At 43.4% G+C, this 19,227-nt stretch overlaps 1 protein-coding gene across 19 annotated transcripts in view; it reads left to right on the top strand.

Moving 5' to 3' along the window:
* The window catches only part of DICER1 (dicer 1, ribonuclease III), a 102,741-nt gene that overhangs the window by 17,709 nt on the left and 65,805 nt on the right, over positions 1-19,227 (top strand). For 6 of the 19 annotated variants that reach the window (XR_006291473.1, XR_006291475.1, XR_006291474.1 and 3 more), the window contains exons 2-4: positions 4,472-4,537; positions 5,696-5,794; positions 8,914-8,991. The gene's annotated coding sequence lies outside the window, so the exon portion shown is untranslated. The remainder of the gene's footprint in view (positions 1-4,471; positions 4,538-5,695; positions 5,795-8,913; positions 8,992-19,227) is intronic. The other 13 variants (XM_037900886.2, XM_037900895.2, XM_037900889.2 and 10 more) reach the window with 10 other exon arrangements.

Genomic DNA, 19,227 nt, shown 5'->3' with positions numbered 1-19,227 from the left:
AACCTCCACTTTGCTGGGATCATACCGGGAGAGCTGCAGAGCAGTCTTGAAGTCTGCCTATCTGCTCCTGTTCCAGAACCTGTTCATACTGGAAAGACTTCAACCATATTCAGATACAAGGAAGAAAAACACCTTCAATGGCACTTCACACAGATACCCACCATAACTACTTCCGCATGTCCTGAGTCTTAGCACTAGTACCCTTCCCCCCCCCCCCCCCCCCCCCCCCCCCCGCACATACTCTTTCTGCTAAACCCGTAAGTCTTGTAATTCTCAGAAATGCTCCCTGCAGTGTACTTCAGAGCTGTGTACACATGCTCTCTATGCTGGATTTACAACTCAAAAACTGTCTATAATACAGTCAATTAAGGGGAAGGGAGTAATTTCCTGTGCCCGTGGTTGTGTGTTGGTTAGTACTCTGTGGTTCCCTTTTAACTGAAGGTCTCTCCCAGCCCTACGTGTACTTAGCCTCAAAGCAGTTTGTAAGAATATAGAGAAAGTTAGGGCTAGTTAGAAAATTTTGTACTATCTTAACTTCCAGAGCTCTGCAATTGTGGAATCCCCATCAATGGAAGGTTTTAAAGAACACGTTGGACAAATACGTGTCAATGATGTCTAAGTTTATTTGGTCCTACCACAGCACAGGGGGCTGGACTTGATGGCTTCCCGAGGTCCCTTCCAGCCCTACATTTCTATGACTCTCTGCCTCTAATGGGTTTTCTAGCCCTATTCAAAACTCAAGTAGGAGTAGAGAGGTTATTCTACCTTTGTTTGGCACTGGTGCAGCTGCTGGAATACTGTGTCTAGTTCTAGTGTTCTCAATTCAAGAAGGATGTTAATAAATTGGAGAGGGCTCATAGAAGAGCAGTGAGAATGATGAGGATTAGAAAATCTGCCTATTCGTGACAGACTCAAGGAGCTCAGTCTGTTTGGTTTAACAAAGAGAAGGTTAAGGGGTGACTTGATTACAGTATATACAGAACACATAATTAATAATGGGCTCTTTAATCTAGCAGAGAAGGGCATCACATGATCCAATGGCCGGAAGTTGAAGCTAGACAAATTCAGACTGAAAATAAAGCGTAAACTTTTAACAGCGAGAGCAATTAACTGCTGGAACAGTTTACCAAAGTTGTCATGATAGTGCAATTTAGGTGCCCCACTATAGACACCTCAAAGAGATCTGACTTTTCAGAGTAGAAAAGCTCAGCATTTCTGAAAATCAGAAAAAAAATTCTTAGGTGGGGGCACTCCAGAAATGAAATTCCCCAAATCACTAGTCACTTCTGAAAATATACACCACAGTTCTGTATAATCCTAGTGGGAGGAATGTTCCCATGTGATCAGTAGTTCGGTTCACAGTAGTGATGAGGAAAGATTTTTCTTAATGTTTGCCCTTAAACTATTTGCTTAGGAGGCTACTTGAGGCCTGATATGAGTTTTGCTACTGACTTCAATGGCAGAAGGATTGGGCCCATGGTTATTAAGAAGTCTTTACTGTGGAGTTAATACCAGACAGTAAGGGTAACTGCTGACAGAATTTTAGCCCTACTCTTATAATTAGGATGGTATTTTATTTTACTGTATATCTTTTTGTGTACAAAATGTCTATTTATAATGCTAATAATTGCATCCAGTCTAAAACTGATGTTTTTTGGTTACTGTAATACAGTGTCATGGCTTTTGTTTTGTTGCATTTTGTTTGCATTACTATAGGCTGCCAATCACCCTGAGTTGTCAAACTGCTATTTTATTCCTTCTGAATGCTTTGTTTGGAACTGAATGGGAAGAATGGAGATTTTTTTTTTTATCCCAGAAATTTTGCATGAGGTCTTTGGCAATCTTAAAAATGGCTTGGTGACTGTTGATATAAATACTGATCCTGCAATTGAACTCATGCTGGCAACGCTTACTCCTGCATGGAGACCCATTGTCATCAGATCAGTTGTGCAGATCCAGCAGCAGGATAGGGGCCTAATGAGTGAATTTTGTGAATTATTTTTAACATTTCCATGATCCCCTATGGTTTTATTAGAAAATTAGTGTAGCAATTTGAGGGGGAAAATTTCTTTCTATCAAACTATAGAAGATTTTTAAATCAAGCAGCAGCTTTGATAACTTGTGTTGGGAAACACTGTCATTACCACACTTCTGGAAGTTTTTTAATTCTGAAATTCTGTTTTGGCTTTTTTTCTGGCAATCTTTGAATTGCTAACTATAGATAAAATAAACTTAAATTTTTATTCATTTTGCAGCATGGCTCTTTGAATTACTTTTTAGGTACCATAATGCTTATGAATCCGTGTCTGCCCTTCCTACTGGCCTGGTGTGTTTTGGCTAAGTTTACTGACATTTGGCTGACCGTTAAGTAGCAATTAGCCAAAATGCCTGGAAGATTCTTGCCAAGGTTTTCAGAAGTGACTGTTGAGTTTGGAAATGATATTTTTGAGTGCTTAACTTGAGCCACCTTAAAGAGGCCTGATTTTTAAAGGGAGGGTCATCAACACTTTCTGAAAATCAGCACCCTTTAAAATTAGTATAGTTAGGCCTCCCAAATCAATAGTTTACTTTTGGAAATCTCAGCTTTTAGCTTTAATTATAAGTGAATTTTTTATATTGCATAAACAACTCAAAACAAAATTCTAGTTAATCATACTGCTACACTAACCTTGTAAAACTTATGAACCAATCATAGTAAGTTGCCATGTTATAGTGTTCTTAATGAATGTTTGTCATTCATTTTATCTTTATTAATCAGAAATGAACGAGAGTCCTATTATCCTACAAAAATGAAAAACCTACCTCGGCTATACAGTTTTTCTCCACAGTAACGCCACCGTACATTAAATATCTTCTCTTTCCAGTTTTATCATTTAGCAGTGTCATGGTTTCCCCTTTTCTTCTGTGTGTTCTTTTAATATGCTTTCCACTTACTGTAGATTGGGTGGGTTGCTTGTTCAGTGTATGGTAAAAGAGACCTTTGACTGTAAAATTTGACTGGTATCTGCAACACATTGCAGTGAAGGAAGGGAGTGGGTTTTGTAGTTTGTTTTGGTAACCACTCGCTATTGCCATCGTTCAGCAGTGCTCACTTGCAAGTTGTTGTTTCCCTTGGCCTTCAGACATGAAGGGTTGGCTGTCTGCTGCAACAGGTTTTTGTCCAAGGTTTCAACCAACATCATTTAGATGCTAATGTTTTGTAAGCTTGCTGTTTTGTACTAGAACTTGACTGAGTTTCTGGTGTGTGGCCTATCTGGGATACATGTTAGTTTTGGCCTTAAAAGGGCCTACCATGCTGAAGGGCAGTCAGTGTCATGCCCATCAATTAAAATTTGAATCCCCCTGTTTTACGGCTCTGTAGTGTTAACAGCAGTTGTCAGTGACTTTTAATGAATCAGTGATACTTAGTCCGTCTCCATTTTGTCACCTTAATATGTTTGCCTCCTACATTAATAATCAAAAACTAATACTATATAGTGTATGAAGTTAGATATTATGCCAAAGGATTGTGGCATTTTTTTTCCTGTTCAGTTTATTATAATATATTTTGATTACCTCTGTGCATCGGAGAAAACATTCTGCTCCCCCTTGTAGAGAGAACCATTTCTATCTTTAACAAGTTTTTTTTAAACCAGATTTAGCAATTTTACTAGATAGAAAACAATGATTTCTTTAATAACATACTAACAGCAACTGAAATGATTTTACTTTTTGACCATATACTGGTTCAATAGAAATCATGCACATTTTAGACAGGTGTGAATGTAATTTGATGGTAAATAACAAATTAGACACAACAGGAACTCATTAAACTTCAGCTCTGATCGCTAAATGTACCAAGTGATTGTCTGTACTTTCTGGAGAAAAGAAAGGAAAAAATAAATTTATCCTGGAGAAAAGGGTCTTTACATGAGAAAGACATGGCTTAATATGATATCTTGGGATATAAAGTTCAAGCAGTTCTCTTTTGCACAAGAGCGCAAAATATAATATCTGATTTTACATACTGTACTCTGTATTTTCCTGAATGTAATGGAGGACCCTTTTATAAAATGAAGTAATAATTGTGTTTGCATTTATTTCACCATAAAACTAATGCATGCTATAAGCCTTTTAAAGTATGGTGAATATTAAGTTTCTTTAAAACTCCATTTTGATAATAAATGAAACACACACTGAAGTTTTTTTGTTTTGTTTTAAAGGCTGTAAATCTAATTGGTCTCTAGCAATTACTTTAGCAAATAAAACAGAAAATATGCAAATATCTCCTGAGCACTTAGAACCAATATTTCAGACACTCACTGTCTGTATCCCCAGCCAAGAAAGGATGTGTGATGATTAGATTTTGAAGGACCATGTGCTGTTGCCACAGAGCTAAATCTTAAAATGCAAGAAAACAGACTACCACATGGCATGATTGATTTTTATGAGAGTTCATGTTAAAGTGTTCTCTTTTTATATTACCTTTTAGGTTACCTAGGGTGAAACAAAATTACAGGCTTGGAAACTCTGGAAAAGCTCTGTAGCAGCATTAGAGGTAAAAATGAACACACTGAAGTAATCTTTAGGAATGTCCTTTTTTATTAAAACTGATTAGGATAGAAATTCTTATCAAGGTTCATTTTGTATTTTAACTTTTCAGTAACAGTGTTTAGAAAAATGGACTTTAGAGCTTTTTTCTTTTCAGTGAATGGTTCAGTCATTCTGGGAATGCTTACACATTGGATGAATAAATTGAGTAACTTCTGTTGCTCCTTTTTCTCTATGGGGGTGTATATAGTTGTGGATACACGAAGTAGAATTGCTGCTTAGAGACTATACTTTTGTGTTTCAGATGCAAGTCTGTGGAGCAGCAATTACAATGTTTGTATTTAACTAAATTCTTTGTTAAATCCCGATAGTTGCATTTATACAATGACAGTTAAATATATGTGTACTTTTTAAATTGAACTTTGATTTTGTACATTGCACCATCTTACTAGATATTAACTAATCAATAAGATATTGAATGTATTGACATGTCCAGGAGGTAGTAAACTACACTCAGTGCTTTTTCATGCATTAGGGACGTTTGTTGAGGCTCGAATTAAAATTTGCACAAAACATAATTTGAACTGTTCTTGCCTTTTTTGTTTATAACTTAGAATTCTTTATTATGTGTATGAAAAATTTAGCATAATTAAACAGGATACAGCACTACTGCATTTCTCTTCTAATTTTCATTCTTGTTGACTAATAGCAGCCTATTGGTTTCCAGCAATTGCTGAATTTAAAAAATGATTTTTGTAGTAGTTTTAAAGTGTCCTGGTAAAATAAATCTTGTAATTTATCTTTTCATTTCTTGCTGAGTCTTTTCCTTTTTTGAACTTTCATTTCTTGAAATATTTTTTAATCATTTTAAAAAAATACAAATTCCGAAATTTTTACATCTGATTCTCACTATGAAACTAAAATACTGGAGAATGTTGTCACTTTCACGATAGACCTTTAACACAAGAGCTTACCTTTCTTGTGTACTGATATAGATCTCTCTCTCTGGATGGTTTTGAGAAATTACATAAGGGACCTTTACATTATTATTTATGACCAAAATATTATTGTCCTTTCTTTTACAAATTCCTTGTATTTTGGACTGTTTACAGAATTTGAGCTATCCTTTAATTCCACACTTATGTTGGTTTTTATTTCATTTTAGAGCAGAAGCTTGCAAATGATGCAATTAATGTACAAACTGATATCATGATGTCAAAATGCAGTTCAAAGAACACAAACACAGATCTCAGAAATTAAAACGGTAAGTCTGTGCTTTATAATATGAGAGAAACAGATTAAACAAATTTATATGCATCAAATTAGGCATTAACATGTTTTATTGAATTTCATTAAATGGCTAAACCTTTAGAACAATCCTGTAAAGGCTTTAGATTCACAATCTAGGATAATATAAAATTGAATAATCTGTAGTTTAATTTTATACACACACAATTTTTACAAAGTAGTAGCTTTATTTTCTCCATAGGTGCTGACTATGTAACAGGCAGGTAGCTAACAAACTATTATAAATACTTACCATTAGATTAGTCAAACTACAGACCTTCAAAATTTTATGAAATGTAATATGATTAACTTATTTTTAAATTTCAATGATTTTTTGGATTTAAACATTTACAGTGTTGTGAACACAAGCATTATTATGCAAGTGAATTAGACCCAGAACGAATATATGCTTATTAAAAAAGGATGGAGGGATGGAATGTAGCCAGTGTGCTTATCTAAACTGAAAGAAATGCAGGAAGTAAACAGCACAAAATAAATCAGATTGGATTAAAAAGTATTGTTTTAATGATAAAGCAAAAAAAAAGTAAGGATTTGTGCTTGACTCTTAATTTTAGCTCCATATATAACTTCAGGAGAAGAAAACACTGTCCAAGTAAATCTTCATAGCTGGGAAAAGGTGTTTTTGTTTTTTTTGTTTTTGTTTTTTTTTTAAAGCTCTCTAGGAGGTTTCACAATGAAGAGTGATGCAGAATTTTTTTTTTTTTTTTTTTTTTAAATTTGCAGTAGTGTGCTTCTATCTGTGCTACATTTTTAGCTAACCTGGAACTCTGCTCACTTAGCTGGTAGGGTGAATGTATCCTGTTCTGATTCTTGTGACTGCTGGGGGCCAGGGCTGCTCTGACATAAGCTTGAAATGGCCCCAGTGAGCAATCACACCAGGCTGGGACCGCTGGCGCAGGGTGCTTTGGCTACACTGTCTGTCAAGGCTAATTCCCCACTCTGGCACTTTGAGTGGGGAAGGTGGGAGCCCGCAAGGATTCTAAAAATTAATACTGGCCGCTCCAAGTGCAGAACCCCTTTGAGAGCTCAGGAAGGCGCACTTGGGAATTTCTTCCTCTGGGGTACCCTCAAGCCCTTTTACCCCTCCCGGGAAGGGCTGAGAAAGAAGAGAGGAGGAAAAAAAAGGGGTGGGAGGGGAAATCAGCTGTTGCCACCAGCTAATTAAACAGTGCACACAAACCTCTTAAGACACAAAAATCCAATTCCTTTTTTTAAAAAAAGGTAACTTTTATTGGGGAAAAAAAAAGAAAAAGCATCTGGGAACTCAGGCTATTGCTAGATTTTTAAAAGAGCAACTACCAGAATTAAGCGCCAAGAATAGCTTTCTTGAGGTCCAGCTTAAAGGTTACAAGCAAAACAAAAGCACTTGGGGTTAGCACATAGGAATCCACAAGCCATAAAGAAATAAAAGGGATAAACCTAATCGCGTCTTTCGAGACATTTCCTGATCTACTTACGTATCTGGGGTTTTAAATGAGTAGTTTCTAAGTATGATACGGATGATTTTTTCATACCTGGCCCAAGCTTCTTACAGCATAGTTGCTGCCCTGTCTGCCTCTCCCCGGGAAAACAGCCAGAGAGACAAAAGGGGAGTTTTTTCTAAATTTTAACAATTTCTGGACTTCCCATTGGTTCTTTTGGCCAGGTGCCTACTCACTTCCTTTTACCGATGCATAGCAGTGAGACTTTTTAACCCATTACAGGTAGAGCAATTAAAGAACAGCCACTAAGAGGGATTTTATAGCTACTGGCTGGCAAAGTGTCCATAAAAGGGAGCTACTTTCCCTCCCCCCCCTTCATTTATCACAGCCTCCTACCCTCTGAGCACTTCCAGTAGGTCCTCTGTGTCAAGAAGGCCATAGAAGGGGAATTTATGTAGTGCCAGCTCTGCATGTTCCAGGAGAATCCTTAGCTGTATGTTTAGGGCAGTTTTAGAGCCCCTCTCCTTCACCCCTTTGCAGAGTGGTACAAAAGGGCTAGTGGGGACCAGAATCTGGCTCTATGTATGTTTGTTCTGCTAAAGTGGGAACTTTCCTTTGTAAAACTTATGGACGCTGTTTTGTTATTTCTAAGGCCTGGTCTGCATTAGAAATGTTTGCTGGCATATCAGTGTCAATTAGGAGCGTGCCAATTTGTGCACTGGCAAAAGTATACACAGTATACGCAGTTGTCCCAGCATAAAAGCCCTTTTGCTGGTATCGCTTATTTTACTCTGAGAATTGGTATAAACTATGCTGGCAAAATCACTTTTTTGCTGGTGTAAACTGCATCTACATTGGAGGATTGGCTGGTATAGCTATACCAACAAACTTTTTTTAGTATAGACCTGACTGTAGTGTCAGTTCTTTAGTCTCCTTTCTCATTAGAAATACCACAGTTTTAACCTAGGACAGGGGTGGGCAAACTAGGGTCCACGGGCTGTTTCAAGTCAGCCTGCGAGGTCCCGCTAGGGAACTGGATTGGGGCCACAATATGCGGCTTAGCCCCACTTCGGCACTCCAGCTGGGGTGCCGGGACGGGGCCACACCATGCGGCTCCCGGAAGCTGCGCCGTGGCCCCGCTCTGAAGGTCGGGGCCTGCTCCATGTCTAGGAGCCGGAGAAGGGACATGCCACTGCTTCCGGGAGCCGCTTGAGGTAAGCACTGCTCGGAGCCTGCACCCCTGAGCCTCTCCCCATGCCCCAACCCCCTGCCTCAGTCCTGATCCCCCCCTCCCCAAACCCCTCGATCCTAGCACAGAGCACCCTCCTGCACCCCAAACCTCAGCCCTAGCCCCACCCCAGAGCCTGCACCCCGAGCCAGAACCTGCACTCTTTCCTGCACCCGTGCCCCAGCTCTGATCCCCCGCTGAACCCTTCAGTCCCAGCCCAGAGTACCCTCCTACACCCCAGACTCCTCATTCCCAGAGCCCACACCCCAACCCCAATTTTGTGAGCATTCATGGCCCGGCACACAGTTTCCTATTCCCCGATGTGGCCCTCAGGCCAAAAAGTTTGCCCACCCCTGACCTAGGATGAGGGACTTCAAAGGTCCTTAATTTGCTGAGACTTAAGTTCTAAATTGTCCACCATTTCAGCAGGTCAGGAAGAATCCGTCAGGAACTCCAGCTGTTGACAATACTACATGGGTTATAGAGGAAGCTCTTCAGAGGCAGGTCAGTCTAACATGAGCCTCATCATAGTCCTGGTCTTATTAAAATTATTAAATAGGCTTTGCTGAGTAACAACAAAAAAAAGCCTTTTATTCTCTCAGTTGAGAAAGCAATATTCTGCTTACATGTTGTATAGAGTGTGTATAAAGGTGATCTTTTTGGTTCACATCTTATTATACATGGCCTTAAAAACTCTGGGGTTTTTTGGTTCAAGAAGAATTAAAATGAGGTTAAATAATTGCACCATATTTCCACTGAAAGATACCTCAGGGAAACTTGTTCCTAGAGGGCTTTTGAGTATTTCAGCTACAATATATTCTCTTTGCGCTTTTCTTGAGTTTAAAGAAAACAAACCTGAGATCCAATAGTCTTAGAAAAGTTTGGGAAGACAAAACAAAAACTCAGGCTCTCTTTCTAGAATGCTTCAAGTGAATGCCAACACAGAGAAAAAGAGTTTCATACAATCATATTACAGAGATTATAGAAATGGGAAGGACCCATTAGATCATCTAGTCCATCTCCCAAGGTCAGCTTGTTTGACTAGTTCCTAAGTGTGGTTCTTACAGTTACAGATGAAAGAAACTGACTTTACACAGGACTCTGAAGTGCAATCCAGAATTCTGAACTCTTCATTTTGGAAATATCCAAGAAATTAATTACTGTGGAAAGGGAGAGAGTCCTATTTCAATGAAAGTGAAACTTTTCCCACTCCATCTGGTTATTGTTGAGGTTTTTCTCCAAGGTTAGAGTGTCTTTCATGCAAGACTTCTACTTAAGTGAAAAACTAAGTTTGAACTGCCGAAGTAGGCTGAAATCTTAGTAAGGATAAATAATCACAATACTGTTTTAATTTTCAGTTCTTATGGTCACCAAATATATCTTTGATAAAGCAAATGGAAGTGAATAAATTTTTAATGCCATTTTTTAAATTAGCTACAAATGTATATGCTACCTTTGTTAAATATTACTATTGTGAAAGGTGTATTGTGTGTATGCCTCAAGTTTGGCAAAGAGGACAATTTCTGCCTCAAAGACTTTATCCACCAGGAGAGCAGCAAATTTCAAAGCAAATAGTCATTAAGTGTACAAAAATTGGAATAGAATCTCTCCAAATTTTGCAGGAGCGGGCATGGAATGCTTCCAGTGAGTATTTTCCATTTCATGGTTTAATGTTTACTTTCATCTGTTGATGCTCAAGTTCCATTACATTTTCTTCTTTGATACCCAAGAGATGGAACAGGATATTATTTTTGGATCTTTCTGGGTTTTATTTAAAATGACGTATTTGGCTGATATATAGAACTTATTTTTCTAAAAATAACATGGTGTTTGAGTGCTGTAGTGAGAGATAGCAGTTAAGCAGAGAAACTTTAATGCAATTTTTGTATAGTTGATGAGTGACTTTCTTTTAAATTTGCTACCTATCCTGTGGATTCAGTCCTGGAAACACTTTTCTTCAACATCTGAGAGTGTTATTGAGAGGGGAAACTGGAAGTTTGTTGGTAGAGTTAAAAGCTAGGTATAGAACTTTCGCATCACTAGGATTATGTCAAATAGAAATTCATAGATCAAGGTTAGTGACTGCTGAAAGAACAGATTACGTAACTACTGGATATGATAACAATTATTGTCTGTTGATGAAAGAAAAATCCTAAAATGTTTCACAGATTCATGTATGATATATTACACACACAAGAACTATGTTAAAAACATTAAGTTGCAAATCAAGCACTGAAAAGTTAGGAAATGCCATGATTATGTTTGCATATGCCACCTTAATTCAGCCCCTTTGTACTTACATGGTCACATACTAGTTTTTCCACAGGACTCCTGTCCTCATTTAGTTCACAAGAGAGATGGTGCTTACTTACTGAGCACCTACTCAATATTTTGTTTTCTCATTGTTTGTGACCCGATGCCTTATTTACTGCATACTGTGCTAATCCTGCTCTGAACACAGAATTATTAATTTTCTTTGGGTTTTTCTATGGCACTCAACACTGTAGTATCCAGGGGCTTCACAAACATCAACAAATTTATCTTCACAATACTTCTTTGAGGTGAGGGAATGGTATCCCCATTTTACAGATGGGGAGCGGAGGCACAGAGATTAAGGTCAAAAGTTTCCACTAACTTTGGGTGCCTAATTTGAGATGACTGGGACCTGATTTTTTTTCCAGAGTACTTGCATTTTGTAACACTTTCACATGTTCAAAGCACAGTTCCCAGTCTTCCTAACTTGACATTTCCTAAATCAAGTGATTAACTTTGCAACTTTAATATGTTCTTAACGTAGTTTGTTTGTAATATGTTTTTATACATACGTGTGCACACTGTATAAAATCTATACAGAAAATAAAACGTACTCACCCGCTGCTGATGTGCAGCCACCTCAAGAGTAGAATGTAGTCATTTTTAATGAGACTAGTTACTCAAACTGAAATTACAAAGAAAATATTTACTAGGCAGAGTATTACTGAAGTAGTAATGTGAGCAGGATTCTGGAGCGAATACCTTTTGCTCTTTCAAATCTATTCTGGAATCTGTTTAATTAATGGGCTAGTCAGGACCTTGATTTTACATTTGACCTGAAAGATTTCAGCTCCAACAGCACATTTTTTCCCCATGAGACTCAGAAAGGGAATAATATCAATATTGCTGTGAGTGGAAGTACCACCTACTGAATCACTACCGCTCTTTGCCGCATCTGAGTTTTTCTTGGAGGTGTCCCATTTAAACACTCACGTAACAGTCACAGCCCAAAGTGGTATGGCTGTTACCTTACCAAGGCTAGTAGGCCTAAAATTCGTCCTGTCAGTTTTGTTTTGATACAGCATGTTGTGCTGTCTCTGCTCTGTTCTTGTGAGCCAGCAGATAGCTTATACAATAATTCTGAAGTATTTTTCCCTCCCCAAGTTTGGTTTCAACAGTTTTTGACAGGTTTCAGAGTAGCAGCCGTGTTAGTCTGTATCCGCAAAAAGAAAAGGAAGACTTGTGGCACCTTAGAGACTAACAAATTTATTGGAGCATAAGCTTTCATCAGCTACAGCTTACTTCATCGGAGTTTTCACATTCACTAATTTACAAAGTTAATGTAGAAGATCAAGATTAGCAGATATGTTCATTGCCCACACTGACTTTGTAGCGAAGTGAGACTTACCGGTTTGGCGCCGCCTGCTGGTTGCCCTGGGAATTAGCTTGCTTCCAGCTCAAAGTGCCCTCTGCTGGCCAGCAGCTCACCTGCCTCAGACCCTGTGTCCCTCCTGGACCCCGGTGCCCCTTACCCTGCTGTTCTTCCCCAACAGGACCCCCACTCTCTGTGTCCCCCCTTCCAGGGGAACCCTCAACCCTCTAAGCCCACCTTGCCTCAGTTGTTACTGCCAGTCATCATCTAGCCCCTGTTCACTGGGGCGGACTTCAGTGTAATGGCCACTCATCATTGGCAAGGGGGGTTTGGACCTGCTGCCTTTCCCTGCAGCCCAGTACCTCTCTAAGCCTTCCTGTCAGGCTGCAGCCTAGGAGGTCCCCAGCTCAGCTTGCCCCTTCCCTAGCACTGCTCTGTCCATGGTACCCTTTGCTCCTTCAGGTAGCTAGGTCCATCTCTCCAAAGCTAGAGAGAGACTGACTCACCTCCTGGCTCACAGCCCTTTTATAGAGCCCAGCCTGGCCCTGATTGGCTGCCTCCCAGCCTTTTCTTATTGGCTCTCAGCCCCATCCCTCCCCAAGGGCTGGCTTTTAACCCTTTCTGAGTTGGAGTGGGGTGATTGCCCTGCTACATAACTATTTTGACTTTGTCCAGCTGTTGTCTGCTTCTCTTCTTGGTTAGTTTCAGGATCCAGTTAATTCCTCTCAGTAGATTCTGAACACAAGTACTTAGTTGTTGACTGTTTCCAATTAAAATCTTACATTTTTTTCAGATAAACCGATTAATTTTTTTCTTGGTTTCTAGATACTTCTGTACAATTTTGGTTTATTAAAGAATTTATTGTTTTTCTTGCTTTTGAAATAGAAACTTTGCAGAGTACAAATCTTTCTTTCTTTCTTTCTTTCTTTCTTCTTCCAGGGCTTGCTCATGTCCATTCCATGTTAGGTGTGTGCACTCATCATGCACTGTTGCCAGAGATTTTTCCCTCAGCGGTGTCCATCGGGCTGGCTCTAGTACTCTCTGGAGCTACAGACTCATGCGCCTGTATAAGGGGTGCTGCTGGCCACGCACCCTCTGTTCCATCTTATCACTCATGACAGTTGCTGGAACGACCCCTCTTTCTTCGGCAAGGCTTCTTTCCAGTGGGATTTGGGCTCTAATCCCTAGTTTGTTAATTAAATCTAGTTTTCAGTGTTCATAGATTTTGTAGTTAGAGTAAATAATTAGTGTAGCTATATAGTCGCTATCATTGAGGGACTCCCTTCGCCCCAGGGGCTGGGCATGCCCCGGGCTTCAAACCTTGCATAAGTGCCAGATTTGTCAGGACTTTAGACCAAAAAGGACAGAATGATAAGACTGAAGGCTATCCTAATCTCGGACCAGCCTCAGAGCCAAGTTATTCCGATTCTGCACCAAGCACTTTGGCTTCAGAATGAAGCCCTCCTCCGGCACCATGCTCTTCCTAGCACCGTTCACCATCTCCAGAACTACAAAGAAACACAAAAAGCAGCACACCAACAGAGGGTGCTCACCAGTGCAGAAAAAAGAAAAGCATGGGGAAAGGAAGCTCAGTGCAACCTGCACCAGGCTACTCCTTCACCCCCAGTCCCATGGTGGCACCGTTGACTCCACTCAGAGCATTGAGTCTGGTGCAGGACCCTCTGCCGACATCCAGAAGCTACTGCAGCACTAGTGGTCTCGCTGTCCCAACAACCCTGGAGGCCTTTGCAGTGGCCAGAGATTTACTTTCACTCCTGGTCACCCCGGCTCCAATGGGACAGCTGTCTCCTCCGATTACTGAGAGCAGGAAAGAGCAGGGAGTGTCAAGCTCCTTCCTGGTACTGGGCCCTGTGGCACCCTTTAGGGGCAAACTGGCCCTGATCCGGTTGTTGCAGCCATCTCCGTTCTGCTGCCAGTCCCCATACTCTTGGCACCATATGGAGGCAGAGAGGGGTATTGTTCCACCATGGTCACCAAAGGAGAATTCTTCATCAGAGTCTGAAGGGGAAAACTATATGCAGCCTAAGAATCACCACCAGTACTCAGCCTATGCGCCACCGGACCTCGGTGTGGGTCCCCTTGCTGTCACCTGACCCATGGGTCAGTGGCCTGTGCAGTGGCCATACTGGACCCATTGGGGAATTACTCTGGTACTGGATCCTCCCTCCCATCGATCATACTCTGTGGTTTCATAGAGGTGGGCTACTGCACCTTCCTGCTCAGCACCAGACCTAGACTCCGGTATAGACATCCAGGAGTTGGCTTCTGTGGACATTGTTGAGGAAGAGGAAGGAGTCCCTCCTCCGGTGCAAGCTGCCTCCTCGTCCTCCCCAGACGAGGCGGTATAGGGGCCCAGTAGCTCGCTTCCGCAGGACATCTTCAAGGCCTATCAGGATCTTCTGGGGGTGGAAACTGAGGAGCTTAAGGAAAAATCCCACAGCCTTATTGACATTCTGGCTGCAGTAGCTCCCTCCAAAGTGGCCTTCCCCATTAATGAGGCTGTAATGGGTGCGATCAAGGCCCTGTGGAAAACTCCTTCTCTGCCTTCACCTCAGAGCGGGCAGAGGAGAAATACTACGTGCCAGCAAGTGGGTTTGAGTACCTGTACTCGCGCACACCTCCCACCCCCAGGTTCCCTGGTTGTGTAGGCAGCCAACAAAAGGGACAGGCAGGCCCATTTGAGCGCTACCCCCAAACAAAAAGACACACAAAAACTGGACCCGTTTGGGAGAGACGTTTATTCAATGGGTAGACTTCAACTGCATATCTCTAACCAGCAAGGTTTGTTAGGGAGTGTAGCGGGGTGGCTGCCCCACTCCTTTACTAGATGGGGCTTCAGCAGGCCAGGGAGGTGGTGCACGTGGGCGGCCAATCAGAGAAAGCCTGCTAGGGAGCCAGTCAGAGACTGAGTTAGAGACAGCCAATCAGAGCCAGACTCAGCCATATATAAAGGCTGCCCCAGGAAGCGAGCGGGCAGTCTCTCCTTGGGGATTAAGGGAGGAGGACTGACTCCTGAGCTGGAAGGTAGCACCCTGGATAGAGCAATGCTGGGGAAGGCCAGAAGGAGTTGGGGAGCGCGGGCCAGGGAAAACCCCAGGCTGCTGGCGTAGGCCCGGTAGGTGCATAGGGCCGAAGGGGAAGTGGCCCAGGGACAATAGCAGAGCAAGGGAAGAGAAGGAGGGCAGAGAGGCTGCCGCTAGAGGGTCCCTGGGTCGGGACCCAGAGTAGCGGGTGGGCCTGGGTCCCCCTCTTCCCCTTGTGCTACACCTGGCTGAAGAGGAGCGTGGCCTGATCCAGGCTGCGGCTAGTCCCTGCGATAAGGGGCTAGACTTAGAGGCTGCAGCCGGCCACTACAACAGGTGTAGATTGTGGACTGCTGATAACACCAAACCCCCGGAAGGGGGTGAGACCAGAGCAGTGGGCACTGCCGGAGTGCAGTGCCCCGAAGAGGACGCTGCCGAGCAGGGAGCAACGAGGGTCCCCAAAGCAGCAGTGCAGACGAAGGGCAAGGCACCACACAAAAAAGGTGCTCCATGACTGGACAGAGCTAATTCCCAGAGCAACCAGTGGGAGGCGCCAGCGGTGGTGATTCCTAACCCCGTCACAGGGAGATACAATTGCAATCTTTGGGACTCCCTGGCCAAGTTTAAAGCTCTCTGCCTCAAGATTCAAAGCAGGAATTCTCTACCCTCTTGGAGGAGGGTGAGAATGTGGCCAGGACCTCTCTCCGGGCAGCTCTGGACATAGCTGGCACAATAGTCAAGACAAAGGCCTCAGCTGTCACCATGAGGCGTTGCTCTTGGCTCCAGTCCTTGGGACTTCCTCATGAGGTCCAGCAATCTATCCAGAACCTCCCTTTTGAAGGCTCCTTGCTGTTTTCAGAGCAGACAGACATGAGCCTTCACACCCTGGAGGACTCAAGGGCCACCCTCCAGTCCTTGGGCCTCTAAGCTCCAGCTGCTTCCAGGAAGCACTTCAGGCCCCAACAGCCACCTCATTTTTTGGTGCCATCTCTGAGACAGGAGCCCTATAAAAGGAAAGGGAGAGTTTACAAGAGGCATCAGCCTCTCCTGTCCACCTCAACCTCCCAGCCAGGTTCTCATAGGTACTCTGATGGGCCCAAGCAGGCCTTTAGAAGGTGTGCCTGAGCGCGCTATACCAGCTCGCTCGTCAGATCCTGCTTCCCCTTTATTTTTGGATCGTTTGTAGCACTTCAGCCCGGTGTGGTCCTGCGTAATGTCAGACTGCTGGGTGCTAAGTATAGTGACAATTGGCAATACCTGTCAGTTTTCATCCACTGCTCCCTCCCACCCACGTCCTTCTTCGGGGACCCTGCTCACGAGCAGCCCTTACCTAGGAGATGCAGCCCATCCTGTGAATGGGGGGCCATTATGGAAGTTCCTAAAGACTTGAGAGGGAAGGGGTGTTACTCCCAATATTTCCTAATCCCAAAGGCCAAGGGGGGCCTCCAGACCATTCTGGACCTGCATCGCCTCAACAAGTATCTAAAGAAATTGAGATTCCTCTTGGTCTCCCTGATCTCCATCATTCCCTTCCTGTATCCAGGGGACTGGTATGCCACCCTGGACATAACGCATACTTTCACATTTTTATCTTCTGTGGCCACAGAAGATTTCTCAGATTTATTGTGAACCAGTTCCACTACCAATTCACCACTCTTCCTTTGGGCCTGTCTGTAGTTTCTCAGGTTTTCACAAAGTGTATGGCAGTAGTAGAGGCCTTTCTCAGACGGTGAGGTGTCCAGGTCTACTGTACCTTGATGACTGGTTGATCAAGGGTCAGTCAGAGGCTTATGTGCGAACAGCATCAGCATGGTCCAAGCCACCTTCTGAGCACTGGACCTGTTGATAAACGTCCACTCTTGCTCCAGTTCAGAGACTAGAATTTATTGGGGGCAGTGCTTGACTTGACCCAAGCCAGTGCCTTCCTTCCCAAGATCCGATTCCAAACTGTCAGACCTGATATCCAAGGTCATGGTCCACGCAGTTACGACATCCCAAGTTTGCCTCAAGCTACGGGGGCATATGGCTCCATGCACTCATGTGGTTTGTCATGCAAGTCTCAGGACCCTACAGACATGGTTAGCGTCAATTTACACCCCCAACAGACATCACTTAGATTCAGTGCTCACTGTTCCACCCTGGTCCTCACCTCCCTGGACTGGTGGAAAGACCCAAGGTCAGTGATGATGGAAGTACCCTTTGTTACCCCTTCAGCCATCAGTGTCCCTAGTGTCGGACACATCAGACCTAGGTTGGGGAGCCCACCTCCACCTCCTCAGGACTTGGGGCCTGTGGTCCCAGGAAGAACTGTCCCTGCACATAAACTTCGGGGGAACTCAGGGCTGTATGCTTAGCCTATCAAGTGTTATTCCCCCAGATCTCAGGCAAGGTGGTGCAAGTTCTGACAGACAATACCATGGCCATGTTCTATATCAGCAAACAGGGAGGTGCTCGATTCTTTGCCCTGTCAGGAGGCCATTCATCTGTGGGACTTCTGAGTGTGGCACTCCAACCACATCGCGGCGTCACGCTTTCCAGGATCCCAGAATGCATTGGCAGATCAGTTCAGCAGATCCTTTTTCTCTGACCACAAGTGGTCCCTTCACTCGGAGATTGCCAGGTTCTTCTTCCAAAGGTGGGGTTCTCCCCAGGTAGACAGGTTCACGACCAAGCAGAACAGGAAGTGCCATCAGTTTTGCTCACTGCGCAGGCACAGTTCAGGCTCCCTCTCTGACGCCTTCGTGTTCCCATGGATAGGGCTCCTGCTGTACGCTTTTCCCCCTGTCCTTCTGGTTCCCAGGGTCCTCCTGAAAATCAAGCAGGACAAGGTGAGGGTTATTCTTATAGCCCTGGCGTGGCCACGTCACATCTGGATTGGCACACTGCTGGATCTATCAATAGCATCCGCTCTTCCACTTCCGCTCTGTCCGGACCTCATCTCAGAAGACCACCACTGGTTGCTCCTCCCCAACCTTGCCTCCGTTCACCTAATTGCATGAATGTTACATGACTGAACCCGGAGGAGCAAGCCTGTTCAGAGCAAGTTTGACAGGTCTTATTAGGTAGTAGGAAGCCTTCCACTTGGGCTACCTACCTGCCAAATGGAAGCACTTCTCCCTATGGGCATCTCCGTGAGATCTCTCTCAGGTTTGTTCTTCCCTCCAGGCTGTCTTGGACTACTTGCTCTATCTAAAACAGCAAGATCTGGCCCAAGTGTATCTCAGAGTGCACTTAGCAGCAATCTTGGCCTTCCACCAGCCGGTGAACGGCAGGTCAGTGTTCTCTAATTAGATGATGGTTCAGTTTCTCAAGGAATTGGAGAGACTCTACTCTCAGGTCTGTGAACCAGTCCCTCCATGGGATTTAAACCTGTTCTGTTGGGGCTCATGGGCCCTCCTTTCAACCCATTAGGATCTTGCCCACTACTACTTCTCTCTTGGAAGGTGGCCTTTCTGGTGGTGATTACCTCATCCAGAAGGGTCTCTGAAATCAGGGCCTTACGTCAGAAGCACCATACATAGTGTTCTTCAAGGACAACTTCCAACTGCACCTCCACCCGTCTTTCCTGCCAAAGGTGGTCTCACAGTTCCATAGCAACCAGGCTATTTTCCTGCCAGTCTTCTTCCCGAAGCCTCACAAGAACTCTGAGGAGCAGCAGCGTCATTCATTAGATGTTAGACGTGCCCTCACCTTCTATATTGAGTGGATTAAATCCTTTTTCAAATCCACACAACTCTTTGTAGCAATAGCAGAAAAGATGAAAGGCCTTCCAGTATCAGCCCAGAGGATCTCCTCCTGGATAACTGCCTGTATTCGGGCTTGTTATGAGCAGGCGAATGTCACACGTCCAGCCTGTCCTAACCACTTACTCCACGGGAGATCAGGCCTCTTCATCTGTGTTCCTTGCACAAGTCCCAATCCAAGACATCTGCAGGGCAGCAACTTAATCAGTGCATACTTTTGCATCCCACTATGCCATCACTCGACAGGCTCGAGATGACGCCAAGTTTGGAAGACCAGTGTTACAGTCAGCATGTCCATGAACTCCGAGCCCACCTACTGAGGGTACTG

This window comes from Chelonia mydas, chromosome 6 (genome assembly GCF_015237465.2).
Source record: "Chelonia mydas isolate rCheMyd1 chromosome 6, rCheMyd1.pri.v2, whole genome shotgun sequence".
In the NCBI taxonomy this organism is placed as follows: Eukaryota; Metazoa; Chordata; order Testudines; family Cheloniidae; genus Chelonia; species Chelonia mydas.
Note: the sequence above shows the minus strand (reverse complement) of the source record. Positions and strands in the feature narration are given on the sequence as shown.